Consider the following 22,005-nt stretch of genomic DNA (forward strand, 5'->3'; position numbering starts at 1 on the left):
ACACAGAACTGCTAAAAAAGAACTGAAATGAAGTAACCTCTTTGCGTTCTGATGCCAGCAGACAAATACCAACACTAAAGGTTTCCTGCAATGACAATTATCCCATAGGCTTTCAAAACAGTTTATATACTTGCAAGCAAAATATGTGCAGGAATAAGGTTCCAGACTCCAAAAAGTTAGCAAAATGGAGAATGATGTACTAAGCACTTCTATATCAGTTAATCTGAATTTTTAGAAAGATGTTTACAATACTAACAGGAAGGTTAACTGAGATATACTGACTTATGGGTAAACATCTACTTTGGAAGCTTGCATTTAATGACTTTTCTTTCTGCCTTAGTAATACAGACAGATTATGTAGAGCCATCCACCTTTTGCAAGCCCTCCTGTGTGCAGTAGCATTTAAGAGAGACTTGAAGAAAAAGAGAGAAATGTCTGTGGACAGTCAATGTGCAGTTGGACAACATATCTAAAATCTGTAATTATGGAAAATGCTTTATCCTTTTTTAACTTGCCCTTTTCTACTCTGTCACTGGAGATGCAATACTCCACTCCAGAAGCTCAATAATAATTTCAAAGGATGTCTGAGAGTTCTCTTAGCAAAGCTACGATTCAAGGAGTGTGAACGTTCAAGCACAGAGCTTCATAAAAATGAGCGTGTAACTCTAGCTAGCTGCGCTGCAGAGATGGGACTTGGAACAATTATTTGGACACATTCTTAGCTTAAACTCTTCCTGGAGTAGGTCTAATCACCAATGAAGAAAGTCATTTTGAATGCCTCATAGCATTTTTTTTCCATAGCCATCAGTTAAGTTGACATTCCCTCTGCAGAGATACGCACTTATGTTGCAGAGAAAAACAAACAATCGAAAAGGCTTGGTTTTACAGATATAGATCAGGACTTTCTGAAACCAATAAGCATAGTTACACTTTAGCCCTAAGATCTGAATTTAGTAAAGAAAATGAATAAATTAGTCTCCTACCTCAAACTGGATTATAATCTAACCTTGTTCATAAAAAGGTGCCAGACACATGCTATCTGGGAATAACATCTGTGTGCTGTAAGAAAACCTCTCACTGCTTGCAGAAGTGACAAGCATAAATAAAAATACTTTAATGGAAATGTGCAGCAGCAAACAGGTGGACAAGGACCTGAAAGGATAATCCAAAAAATTTAGCTAGTATCAAATTCAGATTTTACTGGCATGGAACATTTCTGAGGAGGAAATACACAGCAGGAATAGAGAAGACTTAGAACTCCTCTGGTGGCGTGCTGAGGGCAGAAGTTATATTGCTCAATAAACCAGGAGTGATTTCAAATCCTGGTGGTCTCCTGCCATAGAGTAGTGTTCTCTCTGGAAAAAAGAAAGTGGACAAAGTGGAAAAAGATTTGGTAACTAACAAGATGAGGCTAGAGATAAGCTACTCATAAAGGTGATGCCAAAAGATTGGAAAGGAGGAAAAACAAGAGAAAAACAAAGCCAAAGAACAAGAACACTTTCTCCTCCTACCTTAGTCCCCAAAGAATCCCAGTGTCCCAGGATGAGTGAGACAGGGAAAGGCAGTACGCAGCCCAGATTGCCACCCTAGTGAGAACTACAGTGGAAAAGCCATGTCCCAGAACATGGCTCAGCCCTGCAGCCTGACATGTCAGTAATGTCTTTGTTGACAAGATGGGAGTACAAACTGAATGACTGAATATCTGGCAGAAAGAGGAAGGAAGGAGCAAAGTGTTACTGCTTTTGTCCCTTTTCCCTTTACTGTAATGACCAAGACCGCTGGTGTCATAAAAGCATTGTCAGAGGCCATGCTTAAACAAATCCCAGCATTCTTTGAATTGCAGGCTCCGTTTCTGATAACATTATGATTACAACTGGATCTAAAGGACCTGCATGTCTGAAACTGCTGTTTTCCAAACTACACCATTTAGTTTAATTAAAATACCACTTCTTCCCACACACTTGTCTCATTTGTGTTACACATGAACACCACAGACTCAAATCCTTGAGAAATGTAAACTCAACAAGATGGTCACTATGTCAGGACTTTTTATAACTCCTGTGACCTTACCTATCATTCCTAAGACCAATGCAAAATTAATAGCTCTAGGGTTTATTCCTCTTCCTTCAACATTTCTCCACAGGAGGTAAGTCCAGAAACCTCTTACACAGACATAAGTTTTTAGACAGTTCATAAGGAAGAATTAATCAAGAATAACCAGTACTAGACAGATCCTGATTTTGACAGACTTCTCATCATCACAAGAATTAACATTCATTTACAGTCCACTGATGGACAGTTTAACTAAAGACACACTGTACCCTGAAGAACCTTTTTATTGCTGACAGTAATACTTGGGTTAGAATTAGCACAGCATGATTTCTAAATCCCAAATTGAGCCTGCAGAGAATGTAGTTAAAAAAGGGTTGTTTGTTGGGTGTGGTTTTTGTGTTTTTCATTTTTTTTAAACTTGCAAACTGAGCCAACTTGATCTGGAAATCATTAACAGATAATAAACATAACCTTCCCTCACTCACTCCCAAGACGCCATCTCTACAGTCACTTTTCAGAATACAATCATATTTTTACAACATGTCATCCTACAGAGGAGAGCCACACAGGCTTTCATTTTATCTGATTTCTCCCTTACTGCTAAGGAATTAGTGCCTTCTCTTCAACAGGACTCTGTTCCTGGCAAGGAGAAAGAACTGGAGTGAAAAGAGAAGGAAGCTGGAAAAAGAAGAAAAGTAAGAGACTTTCAGGAGTAAGTTACATCTTTGCAAAATTCTCACATTGATTCTTCATTTTGACAGGTCATTAGGCATTTGTACACACTTGATGAATTTACCGCTGATAGTAACACCGTGGTGAATGTTTTTGTTTCATCATTGTACATGCTAAATCTTTACCGTTCACGAGATAGTAGTGGTGGCAGATATTTATCTAATGTGCACAAGAGATTTGTGGTCTGCCATGTTGCGTTTACTGCTGTGTAACTGTAACACTATCTACAAACAGTTGTATTTTTAGCATGATTGCAAAAATGAAAAATACAGAACTGTTATCTGTTTAAAAGAAATTCAGAATCATATTTTGATTTTGAATCAGCTGAAACATATTAAGCCTTGATGTTCTCATTAACATCTAGCTGTTAAGATTATTATAGTCACTTTTTTTTTTTTAGCCTTTCTTCATGAGGTCTGAATAATGAAGACCTTACACAGATGAAACTCCCACCGACGTCAACTAGTATTTTGTCTGTATACAGCCTTTACTGTTTTATTATTATATAGGTTCAGGTGTTTGGAAAACAATCACTAAAAACATTCACACTTAAAAATTAATTGCTTTGCCATTGTCTTCCACACCAGTGAATTATTAGCGATTGCCTAAATTAAGACTTCCAGCGTAGCTGTCAGTGGTTGTGAATAACAGTGCAGAACTTCTCTAATTTTGTAGCCCTTTGCTGTTTTCATGAGCACAGACATCATTATTTTTTGTAAAGTACTTTAGTTTAGTCACGAAGTTGCAAATAGAGTTGTATTTCAAAGGTGGTGTGTAGAATTAGTTTAATTATTCCTTTTCTTTAGTAACCTAATATGATAATCACCTCTTGCTTTACTATATGCATATCTGAAACTAACACTGTTCTTATTACCTTTTAAATACAAAGCTGAAACATTTTAATGTAGTTTTCTAAACTACAGATTATGTTAATTAAGATAATTACGAAAGTTCTACAGTTTTTGGAGCACACTGATATTTGTCAAAAGATCTCTAAACTTGCTCGTGATTCTGAATGTAATCAAACATCTTTTGAACAATTTTTTGGATGTATTTCAAAAAAATCATTGAAGAATCAAAAACATAGTTTTGAACATCAATGAAGTCTGTGCATGTATGCTTGTATATAAGTATGCGCAAAGTATGGATATTTATTTAATGATTCTACATTATATTACAATATATTATTGTACTATCAGGTTTCAACATATATATATATATTCACAGCTTATTATGAAAATAAGGAGTTTCAGGCAGCTTCTTCATTAAAAAGCATTTTAAATAATATTTGTTAAATAGTGGTGAGACAGAATGAATATATATTCTGAACAGTTATATAGCCAAAAATTATCCACCAACAAGTCCAAGTTAAATGAAAGTTGTTTTGCTCAGTGAGATATTTTACTAAATTCTCTCGAATGACAAAGGCCATTCTGAAAAGCAAGCCAAAAAACACAGCAGGTCAACTTTAAAGTGTGCTGCAACAATCAATCAGCCTTAAACAGATACCTAATACTGCTAGCCCATTGTGTAGTAGACTTGACGATAAGCAGAGAGACCAGACATTACTTCTTATAAAGTCATTTCTTAAAGAAATCTTTAAAAGCATATTTGGAGATTTTTAACAATTCTTATCATGTGAAACAAACACCTGCATCCTTTTGGTGCTCGTAAGAAATGGCTTATTTTCACGACAGCCTTGTAAACTATGTTGTAATCTGTTTTTCTACATGACAGGTGACAGATTTTGATCCACGCAGTACTATCACAAGGCTAGGCTTGGAGATGCACCTCTTTTCACTCCTTGCTTTCCAAAGTAATCATTTGAAAATAGTAATGTTAATAGGCTTTTTAATTATTCTGTTAACCCCACAAGGAATCTAATTTAGTGTCTCAGATCTGTGCAAATTCTTGACAGCCAAGAAAAACTAGTCCAATCTTTGTCATTAAAATTAGAAATGCTGCCTCTAATTATCTGAACAGAGAACAGTTTTGCCATCTAAAGCGCTGTAATTTTTAACTTCTGAAGTTTTGTTTTTTTTTTTTTACTTTCCAGATATACATGAAATTAAAAAAAAAAAAAAAAGCTTTTCAAAACGACCTCAATTTAAAAAGAAGGAAAAAGGAGATCTTTATAGCAGAGTAATGCTACTGCCATCCTGACCCAAAGATGTGAAGAAAGGTTTCTGAAGAGGAGAATCTGTTCTACTGCACTAAGATCAATGACCTTGTATTTTATCATTGAAGAGAAAACACCTTCTCTCTTCCCTCACTGAAAAAGGAACTCAAAATTAGACATGCTGCAAATACCACATGACCTGCTTCTCTGATATGAAATTACCTACATGACTGGTCCTATGAGCCTTGGAGAAAATGAATTTTTTAAAGGAAGTTTAAAGGAACACTTCTGAAGGGACAAAGCACAGAATAAGTAGACCCCAAGACAAGGCATCAGACAGAGGCTAAAGATTCAAAAATTAAAAATTCAAGAAGAGGTCGATGATGGGAGGATTGTTTAAATGTCATTCTAACATCAACACAAACAACAACTTTGAAAATCATCAGATACCACTTATTTCCCTTGAAACTTCTCCAAAAGTTAAGGAAAATGAGAAAAAGATGTCTTTCTAATCAAGCTTGTGAAGCAAAGCACTGCAGGCTGTGAGTAAGAATGGAATTGAGCAATCTAAAAATTCAAGAAGATTTGCTATTGATTCCTACTTATTTAAATATAGAATATAGATTAGGCTTTCTGCTCACATGAGAAAATTGTAAAAGACAAAATGAACATATGGAGATCTCATCATCAGAGAGCTAATTGCTGAATCTGCTATATTGTGCTTGAAAATCTGACTTCTTTTAATAGAAAAAATAAGACTTATCCGGATTGTTTCATTTTATGACAGAATACAAGAATAGCTGTACTCAATCAAGCCAAAGGTACACAGAGTGCAGTATCCTATTTCCAACTCTGACCAATATGAGATGCCTAAGGAAGACTGTAAGAGCACGGCAAGCACAGTGATATTTCCACAAAAATCTCTCCTGGCCACAAGCATTTTGTGGCTTAGGAACCACAGGTGGTGACTCTGTATTAAATAGTCCTCTATGAATTTTCCTACTAATTAGCTCAGTAATCTTTGAAGTTTAAAAAAAAAAATCTAGTGTCTTTTGGTGCTTAGCAATACTGTATGAAGAGCCATCTCTATTTTGTATTTATTTTTCTTTCTAAGTTTAATCTGATGTTCTGCTAGTCTTATTTGCTTTAAAGTTAGGAAATAATCAGAAAACTCATAACATGAACTCTTACAATAGACAGCTGAAGATTGTTATATATTAAGACATCTTGCAAACAGAAAGCTCTTCTCCCAAAACGTCATCTGGCAAAAGGAACTGAGGTTTCTTTTCCTGATTCTGCTCATTTAATAATCCCAAACTACTGGATAACAGTTTCTGTTTCCTGGATTCAATATTCTCAAGTTTGTATACTATAACCAAAACTTCTACTAGAAGTTTTGTCAAATATTTTATGTTTATAGTATAACATTCTTAGAGATGATTTTACAACATAGTTTAACCAGATGAAGATCAGCTGTTCTCCCTACTTTTTTTTTTTTTTAATCACTGCAAAAATGAATTTGTCTGCAGACCAAGTTACCAAGACGTTCAACAGTTAGCGTGTACCTCACATTTCTCAGTCCTTAAATAAAACAAGTGCTTATTGGTGGGGCACACCAGGCATGAACCTATGGACAACAATCACACCTTGATTCTTGAAAAAATCCTGCCTCCCAGGGAGCATGGGATATCTTTCACCTCAGGTTATTTTAGATATGTATTAATTTAGTTTTAGATTTGTAGCTGGACACAGCTACTGAGGAATCAATACGAAGGCTGCTAGAATAACACAGCTTCATGAAGCACATCTTGTTAGTGCCTTCAAATATATATATATTTTCATTTTCTTATCAAATAACTAATCCAACCCATTTTCAGTCTGCAAAACAAAAAACTGGATTGATGCCCTCATTACAAGAGTGTCAAATCTTTATACACATTTAGACAACTGTAGCACAGCAGAAGACATTAAAGTGTCTGACTTCATCTAAAAACAGATAGATGCACATAGGATTGAATAGAACAGTTCAGTTGGAACGGACCTAAAAAGTTCATCAAGTCCCAATGCCAGCATAATGACATAGAAGAGTTCTTGAATATTATTATTTCAGCACATAAAAAGTCTATTTCCATGATTAGCATTAGCATCTATAGAAGCATATTGTTTAGAGTATGCCTAGTGTTGATGACAGGGCACAAGCAGGATTGCAGCCTCCAGCATCCCTAATCAACTAATGGAATATTTTATTTAAACATCTGCAAAAAATAGAACTATTTTTCATTAACTTTTCCTTTTATTTGTACCCTCTTATGCACTTGCAGCACATGAACAGAATTTTACAGCTTACAAGTATACAACATGATTAAAGATATATTTTTTTTAAATATGCATGCAAACTATTAAAACAGTTTTTGATTTCTCTCTTCCTCATATTAATTAAAGCACTGTGTTCTTGATGGCTTTAACATACTAGCAGAATTGTTTGGTAGATTTCTTTCCTTTAAAATAAGCTTTATGAATATTCAGCTGTGACTGTAACCTCTACTGTCAGACTAATCTTAGTTATCATCACCATTACCACATCATCCAGTATGCCAGACATGCTCGCAAGTGGAGAGCAATTGTAGGAATAGGGACAGGACAGTTTTATAAGGTGGCTAAAGCCTTCAGACACTGCAAACTATACCCAGCATAATTTATAGGTGTTACTCACATGACCAATACATACTCCTTATCTCATGAATGAATGCCTAAATAAACACTACCAGCTGTTGATCCTTTCATCACATGAGAAAAATCTGTAATAACTAAAAGCACATACAAAATGGTTAGCATCCAGGCCTTTGAATCTGCTGCCTCTGGTGAACAAGGAAAAGTTATGGAAGTTCCTGTTCTTTCAATATTATTTATTGTATATCATCCTCAATATTAGCTTGCACACACAATTAGGAAATAGCACAGAAACTTCCCAAATAGCTGTGTTACATCCTAACAAAATACAGCAGTAAAAACTTAAAAAAAACCTGTTTCTATCAGCTCAGACACTATCTTTCTCAATATCTTACCAACATCTTATTTCACTAATATCTTCATGTGTGGCAGGAAGGAATGAAATTTTCCATTGCTAGCTCAATGACCTGAAAGCATCTTCAGTAAAATTTAGAATATATTGGTTGAAGAAAAGACAAGCAGGCCACCCAGAAAGACTAAGTATCATAACTGGCCTCCAAAACATTTCTCCTCTTTTGCAGCGCAAGGTAATAATTGGATCAGAGTCTGTCTTTAACATCTGCTGCTGGTTGAAATCTCTGACGGGCTTTTCCAACTTCAACCTGAGATACATTTTGAACATTATTAATTCCCATGACCTAGTGTCAAAGTCTGATAGAGAAAGTGATCTGGTTGCCTTATCTTCCAGTATTTAATAACAGTTCTGGGTAGAAACAGCTGGAAACAATATCACATTAGCTACAATAAATTTTCAGAGGATTTTTTTGAAAATATCTCAGACCTTGTAGAGCCAATTCAGAAAACACACGTATAAATCAATGGCATGTAAAGGACTAGCCACACAAGCAAACTGCTCAAGATGATTACCTAATCAGATTACATAAAACATAATCAGAAGTAAAATGACATCTTACATAGTCATATGGAAATCTAGGTACAATTTTGTCCCAAACTCAGAATCCAAATTTTCTCAATTAAAATAAAGTCAGATTAATTTGCATTTATTTCTTTAGCAATCATTAAACTGTGAATGGGCCCTGAAATGCCTCTTCACATGCAGCTTTTGTTGATTTTAGTAGAAACTTAGCATGCAGAAAATTAGAACAAGCTCTGAGCCTGCTCTAATATCACACAGAAGCTGTACTCTTTAAACTTTTACTCCGCTGTTTTGCCTTTTTTTTCTTTTTTTTTTTCTTTTCTTTCAGCTTAAATGAAAGCATTTAACCACTAAAAATGCTTTTGGTTATTTTGATGTAAAAAACAGAATATCTGGACTGTCATTAGTTATTTTAGCATGTCATGAAATGCCCACAAATGAAAGTGGGAAGGGAAGAATCAATTGAAAGTTACACTTTATTTATAATTAACATAGTCAAAAAGTATGGCACAATTTCAGTGTCCTCCCCTCCCCAGCCTTTCTATGAGACGAGGCAAATGTCTGTTGCATGCATATCTAGGAAATTCCACTAGTAGTGTGTGTGCTGTCAGAGAGATTACATAGTGGATGAATGCTTCCAGAACCTTTCTGTTTGCATGTGGGAAGAAAAAAAAAAAATCTCTATTTTCAGCTATGGAGATACTAGCAAAATATCTCAACAATCTTGAGCAGCACAATTTAGGGAACTGAAACAGTTCTACAATGAAAATAAGTTTGCTCTCCTTTATACTGACCACCAAAGGATCCAACTACATTGAAGTTAACTTTTTTTTTTATATTGAAACAATTGTCTAGTTTAAATATTTATAAATTTCAAATAAAATATTTTAATTTCAAGCCTAGGTAAGGAAATATTACATTCATATTGCATTTGCATGTGGAAGAGAAGAATTGAAAACATACATACGTTATATCTGCCCTTCTAATTAAATACTGCGTGTAACCCTGTCACTAACAACAGAAAGTGTATTGGCAGGAAAAAGCCAATAGATTTTTAACATGGTGGCAAACTCTTAAGAAATGGTAACTGATATCTTGATCATTCAAATCAATGCATGCATACAAAAAACCACCACCATTACGAGCCAAAAAACACAGGCACAGAAGTTCTGTTCCCTGTTACTGTTAGGCAGATTTCAAGATACTCTTAATTGAAAGAGCAGCTTCCAAGAGGCTTTAGGAGTTGTGGTTGCTTACTCCCCCCCCCAATAAAGGATGAAACACTCCAAGGCCTTTCTACTCTCTGAATCTATTTGAGGCTTAGAAAGAGGAAGGAGGTAAGATTCTGATTCTAATTATTACAGTAGTTTTGAATATCAGGTGATGAGGCCCTGATAAACACCTTAATATGTTTCCTGATTTTTGGACTAGTGCTGTAGCTAGAACTCAGATTTTTCTGAGATCCATTTTACTTATTTGATGTAAATACATAAAAACACCTAAAACTGTTTCCAGACTTGAATACCACTTTCAGGAAGTTAAATTTGGTCTTACATATAATTTTCTCTTTCATAGTAATGGCAAATTTTTCTTTGTCCCTCTCTGAATACCAGAGGATATCTTATAATTCCTAATAGTTCATAAATTAAATAAATATAACCAGTTACACAGCAATCTGAATGCTTCTAGAACTCTTCTAGAACTTCATCATAGTGGAATTTCCTAAATATATATACTCTTAGGATGCATCTCAGTTGAACACTACAAGTTTATCCATATTGTTTTGGGGCTCTAATACTTAAGTTCCTATGTAACTCAATTCTGAATATACACATCAATATTTGAGCTAAAATAACATTTCTGCATCCTTATTACTGGGCCTCATGCTTGAAAAGTGTTAGGCACCTAAATAAAATACTGTGTTTGTGTTCATTGTCAAAGTAAAGGAAAAGCATTGGAATAAAGTGAATCAGCAAAGATTTATGGTCTTGCAAATGATAGTATCTCTGGATGTGACAATTAGAAGCTTAATTAGTGTAATTATCAGTAGGGACAACTGAAAGGAACAACACATTTCCCCGGAGAGAAAACAGGATTCCCTTTGATCTCTACTTTGACTTAAGAGTAAATTGCAAAACAGCAGCATTAGAAAATCCTTTTACCAAATACTAGGACCAGTACTGAGAAAATAACTTTGAATAAAAACTATCACAATAAATCTCCTATGAATTTATTAAAACAAGTTCTGCATTTTCATTAAATTGAACTGCATGTACTTTTCATTTTTCCCCTAAATTTTTTCTACATCCTTTTTTTGCAGCAATTCAGGATATCAATGTAAAACAACAGACTGAACGCAATTATAGTATACACCTCAGCTGATCGTATTCATAATATCCTTTAAAACACAAACTTCCACATACAATTGAGATACTGTGTTTATTATTATTTATTGTGAGGTCCTTTACCCAGTACACGTATCTACCAGAAAAAGAGGACTAGACAAGGACATTTCCTTTCATCTAGACCATTAAATGATAAACACTGTTGACTCTAATTGACCATTAAGTGACAACGTAAAGAAAAAGAGATGATTAACACTGCTATTCCTACAAACTCTTTCACCTTCAGACTTGACTCAGACTTGGAACATATTGAATCCACTTAGCATACCTTAGGAAGCACAGTGGAGAGGAGAGAGAGGCAGTTTCAGTGACAGAAAAACCTCTCTTGAACACGTATGTTGGCTCTGCTTTCCTATTTGAATTAATCTTAAGTTATGAGACTGTGAATGTTATACAAGGCTGAGATTCTTCCATACAATCTACCAACATCCTGTTAATTAGCTCCAATAGAGTTGTCTCTAGCTCTATAGAACATAACAATGCTTCCAGAACAAATATTTTCTTATCATAGAATCATTAGGGTTGGAAAAGACCTGCAAGATCATCTGGTCCAGCCATAACCCTACTACCAATGTCACCCACTAAACCACATCCCTAAGCACCACGTCCAACCTTTATAGCCAAAAAATACAGTAGATTGTTATATCTGAAGAAAAGATAGTTTACTTCAGGCTGACTAGAAATACATCACAAACACCAATTTTTTTCTTGAATTAAATGTAACTACTTTTACAGCCTTCCTAGTTCTCATGATTAAATTTGGACACCTGCAAAGAAGCACTTTTCCTGAAAATTGTTACACGAAAGTCAGGTGAAACTGAGGAAAAAAATGAGTAGGATAATTCCTTGAAACCCTAGTACAGCTTTCTCTGTTCCTCAGAAGTCATGTAGACTGCACCAGTTTCATTCAATGTAACTTCTAGTAATATACCTTATTATCCAATCTTACCCCAAATTTCGACAGTCAAGACTGATGTTATTTCCTAGTATTCCTGGGAGGTTCTGCTCCCCTTTTGCAGACTGACCATCTTTTTTGGTTTCTCCCATACTTTCCAACAAATCAAATTGATGCTGAATGGAGTATATAGCAACGCACTTGTATAATTTCCTAACCATTTAGAATTATTGTATTTTTATTGGGGGGAAAAATACTGTAAGCCCTGTGTACGCTGCTCTCCAGAAAGTTCCTTGACAGGAAGATCAGTACCTTTAAAACTTAAGTCCTGCTTTTGCAGAACAGAGTGAGATTTCCACTGTGGTATGATCAAAACTCCATGGGAGACAAAACAACAGTAGCTCTTCTCAGCTTGAAAATCGACTGAGGGGAACGTGATAGTGGCCATAAGCAGCACAAATAAGTCACTAATTATTCACTGTTCTTCACATCATGAGAAAGGGGAAGGGGCATCTAGGAAAATGATCAGCAACAGGTTCAAAATAAACACAGGAAAATTATCTTCTCTCACCCCACCCCACTGCTGGACTGATACTACAGAAAGTCTGTGCTGTACTGGTCATTGTCAAGAATAGTACTGGGTTAGATGTGACACTATGCCTTCTCTCACCTTTTCCAACTTTTATTTTAGTACACAGGAACGCCCTCTTTGTCTCTGCTTCTGAGTTAGTTGGAAAGTCGGAACTGTAATTCTTCCACTGATGGGCAATAAACTACAAAGCAGTCTTTTTTTTTTTTTTTTCAGATTTAAGTATTGCCTTTAGTCACCTAAAATACTTTTTAAGCCATATGCTTGTTGTTAATAAAAATAATGGCTAAAAATAGGGTTATGAATGAGCAGTCACTTGAGCAGTACTAGAGAAAAGGAGCAAAGCTAACTAAATAGTGCCATCAATTTACAGATTAAAACATCTGAATTCCCAAAACTTAGGGTAAATTTGCAGCAAGGGGAAGAATGACGGAGTACTTAAAAAAAAAAAAAAAAGACTGGAAAAGTGCCATGCTATCACTGTCTTTGAATACACTGGTTACTGTTGCCCAGAAGGCACTAGAAATGGATCTCCATTTAAAAAGCAGACTAGTTGCCACACACAGATGGACGCTCAGAATAGCAAAAAGCTTGAACAGGTGCAGTCATGCAGGGAATTGCATGTGTATGCAGGCATGTGGTGAAGGATCTAGCGGGAGCTCAAACATCAGGCATTTTCCTACTTTTTGAAACTCTATCTCCAAATATTTAATTTTTTTAAAAAATTTGCAGAAGTAAACATAAAACAAGCAAAACCAAAACAAAACACTAGGTCAAACTCCCAGACTGACTCATCTCTTCAGGAAGGTGCTGGAATAATTTTTCCTGGCAAGCAATAGAACCAACTGAATCCATACCAGCCTCTGTTTATTTGTCATTCTTGTAAATAGATTAAAACAAGCAGGAGAAAAAGAAAAATAGAAAAGCTGGGTTACAAATTCCTTACTCTGTGAGGAAGGGCAAAGGTAAAATTCTAACTTAAGTTACAAAAGACTTCCCATATTATGAAATAAGCTGTTAAATATAGAATTAATTATGTATTAACCTGAATTCCCTTGGACTAAGTATGAAAATACATTGATTTTAGAAACTCATTCTGTGATAGTTTAATTTTAAAGTAAATCTGGTCTACTCCAAGAGCACTTAGGCAAGAGGGATTGATTCCTAACAGCTGTTATTGTTCAAAAAGTTAATATCTAGGAATTTTGTATTGATTTGAAGGGGCATCTGTTTCTAGAATGTGTAAAGCTTTGATAAAGCAGAGATAATTTATCTGCTTTCATTTTGTACAATAAAGCTGCTCTTAATATTCTTATCTTCTAATACTGAATTTTAAATAGAATGACTTTATCATGCCATCAGCTTTTAAGGAAAATCATTGAAGTCAGGTGGGTTTTCTGCTCCAAAACAGAGGAATTATATGATCCAGTATCATCATCATCATCTTTGTTATAGTGAGAAAGTGAAAGAAAACTAGTGATTTAGAACTATACATGATGAAGCAGCAAGGGCTGCTTATTCCATGATTATTATGACACTGATTAATAGTTTGCTTATTGATAAAAAATGTTAAATTCTACTTTATAAACTATTGCTGACATTTATATTTCATACTCTCATGGACTTAGTGAAACTAACCTTGCTTGACTAAATACTTGGAGATGGCAGATTCATGCCAAAGATCTCTTCCAGCCTCTCTCCCACCTACCGTGCATCTTATTTACCCGTTTATTCTGGAAAATTCCAAACAGACACTACACACACAAGAAAACAAATTTTGTGAGTTAGCTGTTTCTCCAGCCAAAGGCGAAATTGAACTGCCTTGTGTAAACAAGACAGTAGCATCTTCCAAAATGAAAGGCGAATCTTATGATTTTTACTGGGGAGAAGGGGAAGGGCAAGTATTCTGATGAATTTTGGCAAAATAAATATATAAAACAAGACCCACTACCACCTGTTCTGGTACCGAGGTCCAGGACAGAGTTGTGAGGAACTACATGTTGGAGTTCTGACTAGCTGAGCAATAGACTGGTGGGAGAAATAAAATGAATATATATATATATATATATATCTAAAAAGTCAAAAAAGTTCTATGACCCACCCCTCATCATTTACTGAACCTTTATCCCACTCTGGGAATGTTTTTTGTTTGACAATTCATACACTGTTTCTAAACACATGTACAAAGACAACTGTGTAAACTTGCATGCACTGTTTTGTATATGGTACAAAATAAAGGAAAAACATGATGACAAGAGGTAGAAACTAGAAAGCAAATCATATTCCAAGATACAAACGAAGTGCTTGTTCTCATTCTGCAAGCTCCTGCAGTGAAGTCACTTAAATTGCATTCTTAGATCTATGGCTGCCTTATTTCATAGCCTTGGAAAATGTACATCTCTTCACACATCAGTTTCCCCACCTGTGATCCCAAGATCAAGGATTCTCTCTACTATTTATTCACAATGGCTGCCATGTGAATATGCCTTTTTGTATGGAGTTCGTAAATTTTTTCTCTGAAGAATACTGCCAAGTTTCAGAAACTGTATATTAGCATATCAGTGAGATTTTTTTTTTTTAACCTAAACAGTTATACTGTTTCCTGAAAGCAATTATGCAGATCACATAGAAGTTAAATTTAAATACATACAACACACTACAGGAAAGAACTTTAAATCAGACAAAAGAATATAGAAATTAAACTAAGGAACTCGAAAGAAAAATTTGATTTGTATTCATGGTATAACTTCAACACTAGAAACATCAGCCAGTGCAAACCCTCTATGAGCTGAAAAACATTCCAGGTTGGAATCCTGTTTCAGTACCCATAACTTGAAATTGGCTACTAGGGAAATCTCAGAATGCCAAACAGGCAGTAAAGTATTTCTCTTCTTTAAGAGAATTCTCTTCTTTCTCTTCTATAACCTCTTCTTTCAGTAGAAGCAAAAATATGTTTGACTCATGAAAATACTTCCAAAACAGAACATACTAAAGATCAGAACAGTTTATGAAATACAGCTGAAATATCTGAAATTATAGAGTGGCAAAATAGGAATAAAAAGTCAAAGAAATAGAATCCAGTTCATGAAAGTAACATTTCAGATAATCTTCCACCTTTCCATTCTTTTCCATTCTCTAATTCCCCTCCCCCCCTTCAAAAAAAAGGTGTGGTGTTTCTTAATTTTTTTTTTTATAATACCTGGCATAGAAATAGAATAGCTCTGCAATATCATGAGGGTTCCAAAGTTCCTTTGTATGTCGTAGGTAGTAATATTTCCACATATCTACCACTGAAATGCACCTATGTCTATCAGGAATGTAGCATCACTTCAAATGTGTGCAGCAGAAATAAGCAGTTCAATAATTGGAGTGAAGGAAATTTTACCTGACAGAAATTCTGCAAATAGAACTTCACCAGCAGAAGGAACAGTACCACAGTGCATAATGCCAAGGAATAGCACTTCACAATCTTATGGAAATTCTGTCATGCAAGTGGGTAGTTAAAAATATAACATTTCATTAGCTTAACTAACTGCACTTCAAGATGATGGAACAAACAATTCAAGACATTTCCTCTGTCAACATAGGGATGTAATACCATGTATACCCTGCACTTGTTTCTGATTTATTTAAAAATGCAAAACACAAACCTGGTGATGATAGATACTATTGCTTCCCCCACTTTACTGTGTAGTCACTGGATATCCCTGGCTTGATATTTTGAGCTTAACTACAGATTATTTACAGAAATTCAGATAAAATTTTATAATTTTCTGTTCTAAAAGTTCTGGAATTTTCATTGAGTTGCTTTGATGTTTTATATAATTCACTCTTTCAGAACTTTGAGAAAAATAGCTTATTTTGCTCCAAAGAATGAAATCGTGGAAGTGCTAAAAAGATTAATAATTTGTTGCTCACTTTCATATCTTAATTTATTCTATTAATACAAGTTTTCTTAAGCAGGCGCTTCTTAAAAAAATTGAGACTCTAACTGCTGAATTTCATTTCTGTACCGCCTTCGTGCTGCCTTACCAAGAACACAGATTTTTAGGTGAATTCCATTAATGGTAACTGCAATTATAGTTGCAGTTATATATATATATAACTGTCTAAATATATTCCCATTTAAAAACTGAATTTGCAAGTTTTTTCTTTTTTTTTTTTCCCCCTTACCCCCAGGCTTAACTTTTTCTTAAAACCAGATTATAGCAGGAAGGACTAGAGGTTGTGAATGCCAACTTTCACTTGGAAATTTAGTCTCTGCAGTAATTAACGTATGACACTTATCCTGCCAAGTATGTCACTTCTAGTTTGACCATACTGGTATGAAATTTGGCCTTCCATTTTAAAATATGCCACATCCTGCTTCAGTGATAAACTTTGCTAAACCTGAGTCAAGGGACAAGGAGGAATATATTAGAGTGACAGTTCCAAGAAATATTTTGAAGGCAGAATGAAAGGTTCCAATAGAGCCTTCTCAATAAATAAGTGTACATTCTCCCCACCTGCCAAAGTTATTTCTAATTAGCTTCTTTAGATTATTCTGCAATACTGTGAAAGTCTAGCTTGGAGATGGCATCAGAGTGGACATATTTTAAAGTGACACTGCAATGAGGCAAATACAAATGTAAGTGAGGTAGGTCCGCACGTTAACAAGCCTTACCATGTCGCATAAAGGATTGGGAGTCTGCTGTTTTACTGACTATTGTGATCTCATGAAAATTTCATAGATACCATGTTTTAGTTGCTAAATAATTGCTAAAAGTACACATGTATGCATAAGTCAGAGAAATTATAGCAGTCTCTCCACTTTGTTGCTGGCTCAAACCAAGAAACGTACAAAACAAATACTACCACCTGAAGGCTGTTTGGCAGCCTAGCTGAAATAACAGGTTTCTGTTCAGCTGCTAGCACACAGTGTTGTAATAAAACAATCACTGTCACTTTCTGGCAGTCTTAGTGTATAGGCCAAGTACTGAATCAACTAATGAAGTAAAGAAAAACATGACAAAGACCTCCAACCCTATCATCTCTAAAAGCAGAACTGCATCAAATAAAAGACAGAACAAGTTTACATGTAAACTAGCACTGGGGCTGCTTTACCAAATTTCTTTGTCAACAGATTGATTTAGTTTCCACAACTGTTGGTTTGGCACTTTCTATAAATACTAAAATGCTCAGACACTTAAAAAACAGAACACCACACCAGGAATTCCTGAGAGTTCGAAGGGTTTGCTTATGTGGATGTCAGACATTTCTCTGCTAGTAGGACCCAGGGTGAATTTAATCTACAAAGAGATCAGTTGGCCTACATCATTAACACACTTCTACAAACAGTGGATAAAACAGTTTTAAATTACCAGAAGTTGCATCATTATGGATTATTATTTTAGCATTGTTAGCCTTCTATAATATGATGTTGCTCCCCCTGGAATACTGATTAAAATAGGAACCAGATGTGCTTTTCATGACCAGATTGAAAAAGATAAACAACCAGAAAATCAATTCAAATAAAAAGGATGCCCTGGGGGTGTTTCTCAAAACTGAAGAGGGAGAGCATATGTATCTTTCAGAAGGGTGGAGCAGGAACTGAAAAACACTCAAAAACAGACCTCTCCTCTTTCACAAAAAGCCCTAAGAAACATGGAACAATCTGGTCCTTCAGATACCTATTTGGATTATACTCCAGTGCACCATTATCTTAAAATTGCGTGCACTGGCAACACTGAAAGAAAAAAAAAAAATCAGTATTTTCAGTTTTGCTTATAAATCAACAAGAAATAAATCTTGTATTAAAAAAAGACCTTTTTACATCTAGATCTCTGTATTTTACAGGAATACCACTTTAGTTTACTGGCCTGTAAATATGATATGAAAGTTCCAAAAGAAGTGATCTATCTCCAACTCCAGTGAGCCACTAAATGGAAGCCTTATCTTTTGCCAATCCTGATGGTAGCACTTTTTATACTAAATGCAGGCCTGTATCTAGAAACTTGAAAACTATGACTACAATACAATGGCATGGTGGACCAGCAGAGTAGACCAGCTGTTTCTCCACAACAGAGCAGGGATCACAAATCACAAAGGAAATTTCAGGACCAATTCTCAATGCTTCAGCTTTTACTGCAGATTTCAGCGTGGCCCTACTGAAGCTAGATTTTTTCCTCTGCACCTTTGCATCTAGGTAAAGTCCACTGAAGAGGGAATGTCTCTGTTTCCTTTGAAAAACAAGGAGTTGAACAGTATTCTTCATTTGGGCAGGAAACAGTCTTTGTCCTTTATCTACCTTAATTTCAGAAGAGCTAGAAAGATCTAGTTTGAACCTGCTCAGCACCTATTCTCATAGCTAGTGTTCAGGTTGCACCAGCCCGCTTTGCTTCAGCTGAGAGTCACTTCCACTGGGAAGAGCACAGGCCACACAATAGCACAGTATATAATGGCAAAACAGACAACTTATGTCTAGCTTTTATGAGCAAACGATTTTGGATATCAGTATCTCACTTTTTGTGTGAGCAAAGCTTTGTTACTATATGATACAATAGTTACTCCATCCCTAGAAGTCTTTCACTGCAGATTATCAAAGTCAAAAAACATTGAGTATTCAATCTATTCACACTAAATTTAGAAATGAAAGATTCCATGCAGTAGAGCTTAGTACATATTTGATTTGCCAAGTGACGTTACTTCTCTTAGCTGAGTTTTAGGGGAAAAACAAACAAACAAAAAAAACCCAACCAACCAAGAAAATCCACCACAAAAAAATAATTAGACAGGAGAAGAGGTTTTATATGAGAAATTCCTTGGTCCCACCCTGCACTTTCTTAAAATGACTCTTAAGTTATTAGAGTTTATTTTCAGGGGATCCCCTATTTTGCAGCTCCTATTTCTTCTGATTCACTGCATACATTAGGAGCTCATTACTTTCCTTTGTTCCTCCTCTATGCCTCACATCTCTCCCCCTTTTCCTCAAATTTGCCAAAATTTTTCCCGTATTTCTCCTCTTCCACTGTTTTTAATGCCCTTTAATTTCTTTCTTCTCATAGCTGGTTTTCTGTTCTCTTCCACATGCCAACACTAGTTGGTACATTATCAGGTTCCTTTGGATACTTGAGGATACTCATCACTCTCCTTATGCAAAAGCTTAACCAAGCTTGCCAACTCAGACAATAAGCTGCATGAGAAGAAGTATTTGTAGATGTTGAAAGATTGGTATTGGATCAAAGTTTCATTCTTTGAGACACCTGCCATGTTTGAGATACTGGTGCCTATTACAGAAATGGTTTGGTTAGAAGAGCCTAAAGTAAAATTCTTTGCCTCTCACATTGAAGAAAGTGGTGTGCAAACACACCTTTGTAGGCCTAAGAAACAATAGTTCCACTGAGCAAAATATTTCTAATGGAATAAATGGTAGCTTTTTGGTATTTATAAATGTTGTGATCCTACTCCTCCTACTGCCTCACACTACAAATTGAGAAAATCAACTATAAATTTTCTAACTTCAATTTTTTTTCACTGAAGTGATTTTTTATTATTATTTTTCCATAATCATGTATTTTTTTTTTCCACAGTTGCACAAATATCAACTCCTATCCTATTTTCTTCTTGTTGTTGAAGTAATGGTTATCAAAATCATATTGGTTGCAAGCCCATGGAAAAACGAAGGCAAAAGCAAAGGGAATCACTGATAAAATCTCACAGTCCTCATACTAGAAGTGTAACAAGATTTTAGAATGCTTTAAGAGAGCTGTCCTTTCTCCCATAGGCTTCTCAATAAAGAAGAGATAAAGCATTGTAGTCACCAGTAGGAACAATCAGGAAGGGGCACAGACCACTTACTTGAGCAGAAAAATTCATCTGTAACTGAAGGTTATAGAACACATGTTAAATTTGATAAACTATTCACCAGAGACATCTTAGAGACCAAGAATTTATACCAGACACTGCCAATGTATTGTTCATGCCTAACAATGCTATGAAACAAGCAAATAAACAAAGGCATGATCTTCAGAGAGGAATTTTATTGAAATGCAGTTAACTAGCGAAATACTGCTTGTCAAAATTCTTTGGAAAAAAAAACTTTAATATTGATATTTTCTTATTCTGTGGTTTTCTAACAATTGGATTAAGAAAATAATACTCATTCAGTTGGCTGCCATGGGAAGGGACTGACACATTCTGTACCTCAGCATGATATATTTTAGTGACGTAACTTTTTCACTGGAGCTGTTACACCTACTCACTGAAAAATAAGTGTTCACAAAACATTTTTCTCCTGAAAAAAAAGTGTTTTTTTTTTTTTTCCCCCATTTAGAAAGTACCTGGAAAAATCAAAATCTTGCATGTATATGGAATCGTTTTAAAAATAATTTTCAGGGTATTGGGTATTTCCTAATCATTACATATGCACTTATTTTTTGTGGTCAGCAGTCTCCAAAATCACATAATTCCTACGTCCCAAGTGAATAATGAACATTCTTAGGAACAGTTATTCCTCAAACATGCTGCATGTGCTTTTCAAATATATGCCACAGTTTTTCATCCATGATGTACAATATGCAAGGAAATATGTACCATTTAAGTCCTTGAAGCAAAAGACCTGTACTCATACTCTGCTGACAAAGTCAGGTCAAAAAAATGTGTGTTTGTTTTACTGCAGAAAAGGTTTCTGTTGCAGTAACGCAGTCAACTACATCAGAGCCAACAGAGACACAACAGGTCGAAAGCAGACATGATGCAGATTCATTCAATCCAATATCATAAAAAGCTGATAATGACAAGTTGCCATTACACTATACTAATTAGGGAATCAAGTTTTCTCTCCTCTTTAATAGGTTTAAAATGTTATCTGCTATGGGGGCAAAGGGAATACAGATGCCTTAGTCCTAGGGTTCCCCCGCTCCTCCATCTCCTTTTTCTCTACCACTTCCCAAATGTTCTGCATTCCATTTTCACTTAACAGCACTATTTAGGTTTGGTTGAAGAAAATTTAGTTACAATGGACAATCTCTGTCAAAAATAAGTGTGAAAAACTAGTGACTGAAAAAGGGTAGAAACGATTTTAGTAATGCTATAATTATGATAAGCAAAGGAAGCCAAGAGTGAAGAGGCAGATCAGACCTATCTCAGTTGAGACTCAGATTGTTTCAAAGCCTGACCTTCATCAATTTGCTGGCAAAATTCAATCCTTGTTCATGCCACAAGCCAATCAAATAATCTAACAACAGCTGCAATAGCAGACATTTGAACTTGTGGAAGCACAGCTGTTCACAGATAGAAGGGTTCACTCCTTGAATCTACAAAAGAGCTACATATACAGTGAAGTGCAATGCTGCTATTACCTTGGAATATAAACTACTCTAGTAATCTTAATTCTAGGCATCTTTAAATGCTGGTCAGTTTGAAAATAATAATTATATTATTATTCATATAATAAGTCATAATCTTAAAAAAGATAAGTCATAAAGATAAGTACTAAGACTTAAAGAATATGACTTATCTTAAAGATAAGACATATCTTGCCTAAACTCTCTTGCTGGAGCTCTGAAAGAAGCTCTCCAATTTTGACATTCTCAATTTGCCTTACTACTTTCAGTGCAAAGGTATCTT

The 22,005-nt window shown here is 35.3% G+C and overlaps 1 protein-coding gene and 1 long non-coding RNA gene across 12 annotated transcripts in view; one reads left to right on the forward strand and one right to left on the reverse strand.

Moving 5' to 3' along the window:
* FAM227B (family with sequence similarity 227 member B) overlaps window positions 1-22,005 on the reverse strand; it is a 240,997-nt gene that overhangs the window by 43,395 nt on the left and 175,597 nt on the right. The gene's annotated exons all lie outside the window — the stretch shown is intronic.
* LOC310904892 lies at window positions 1,252-7,370 on the forward strand. Its single transcript, XR_014588672.1, has 2 exons — window positions 1,252-2,764; window positions 4,841-7,370. It is a non-coding gene; the product is annotated as an uncharacterized lncRNA (long non-coding RNA).

The sequence above is a fragment of the Anser anser genome (genome assembly GCF_964211835.1).
Source record: "Anser anser genome assembly, chromosome: 10".
Classification (NCBI taxonomy): Eukaryota; Metazoa; Chordata; class Aves; order Anseriformes; family Anatidae; genus Anser; species Anser anser.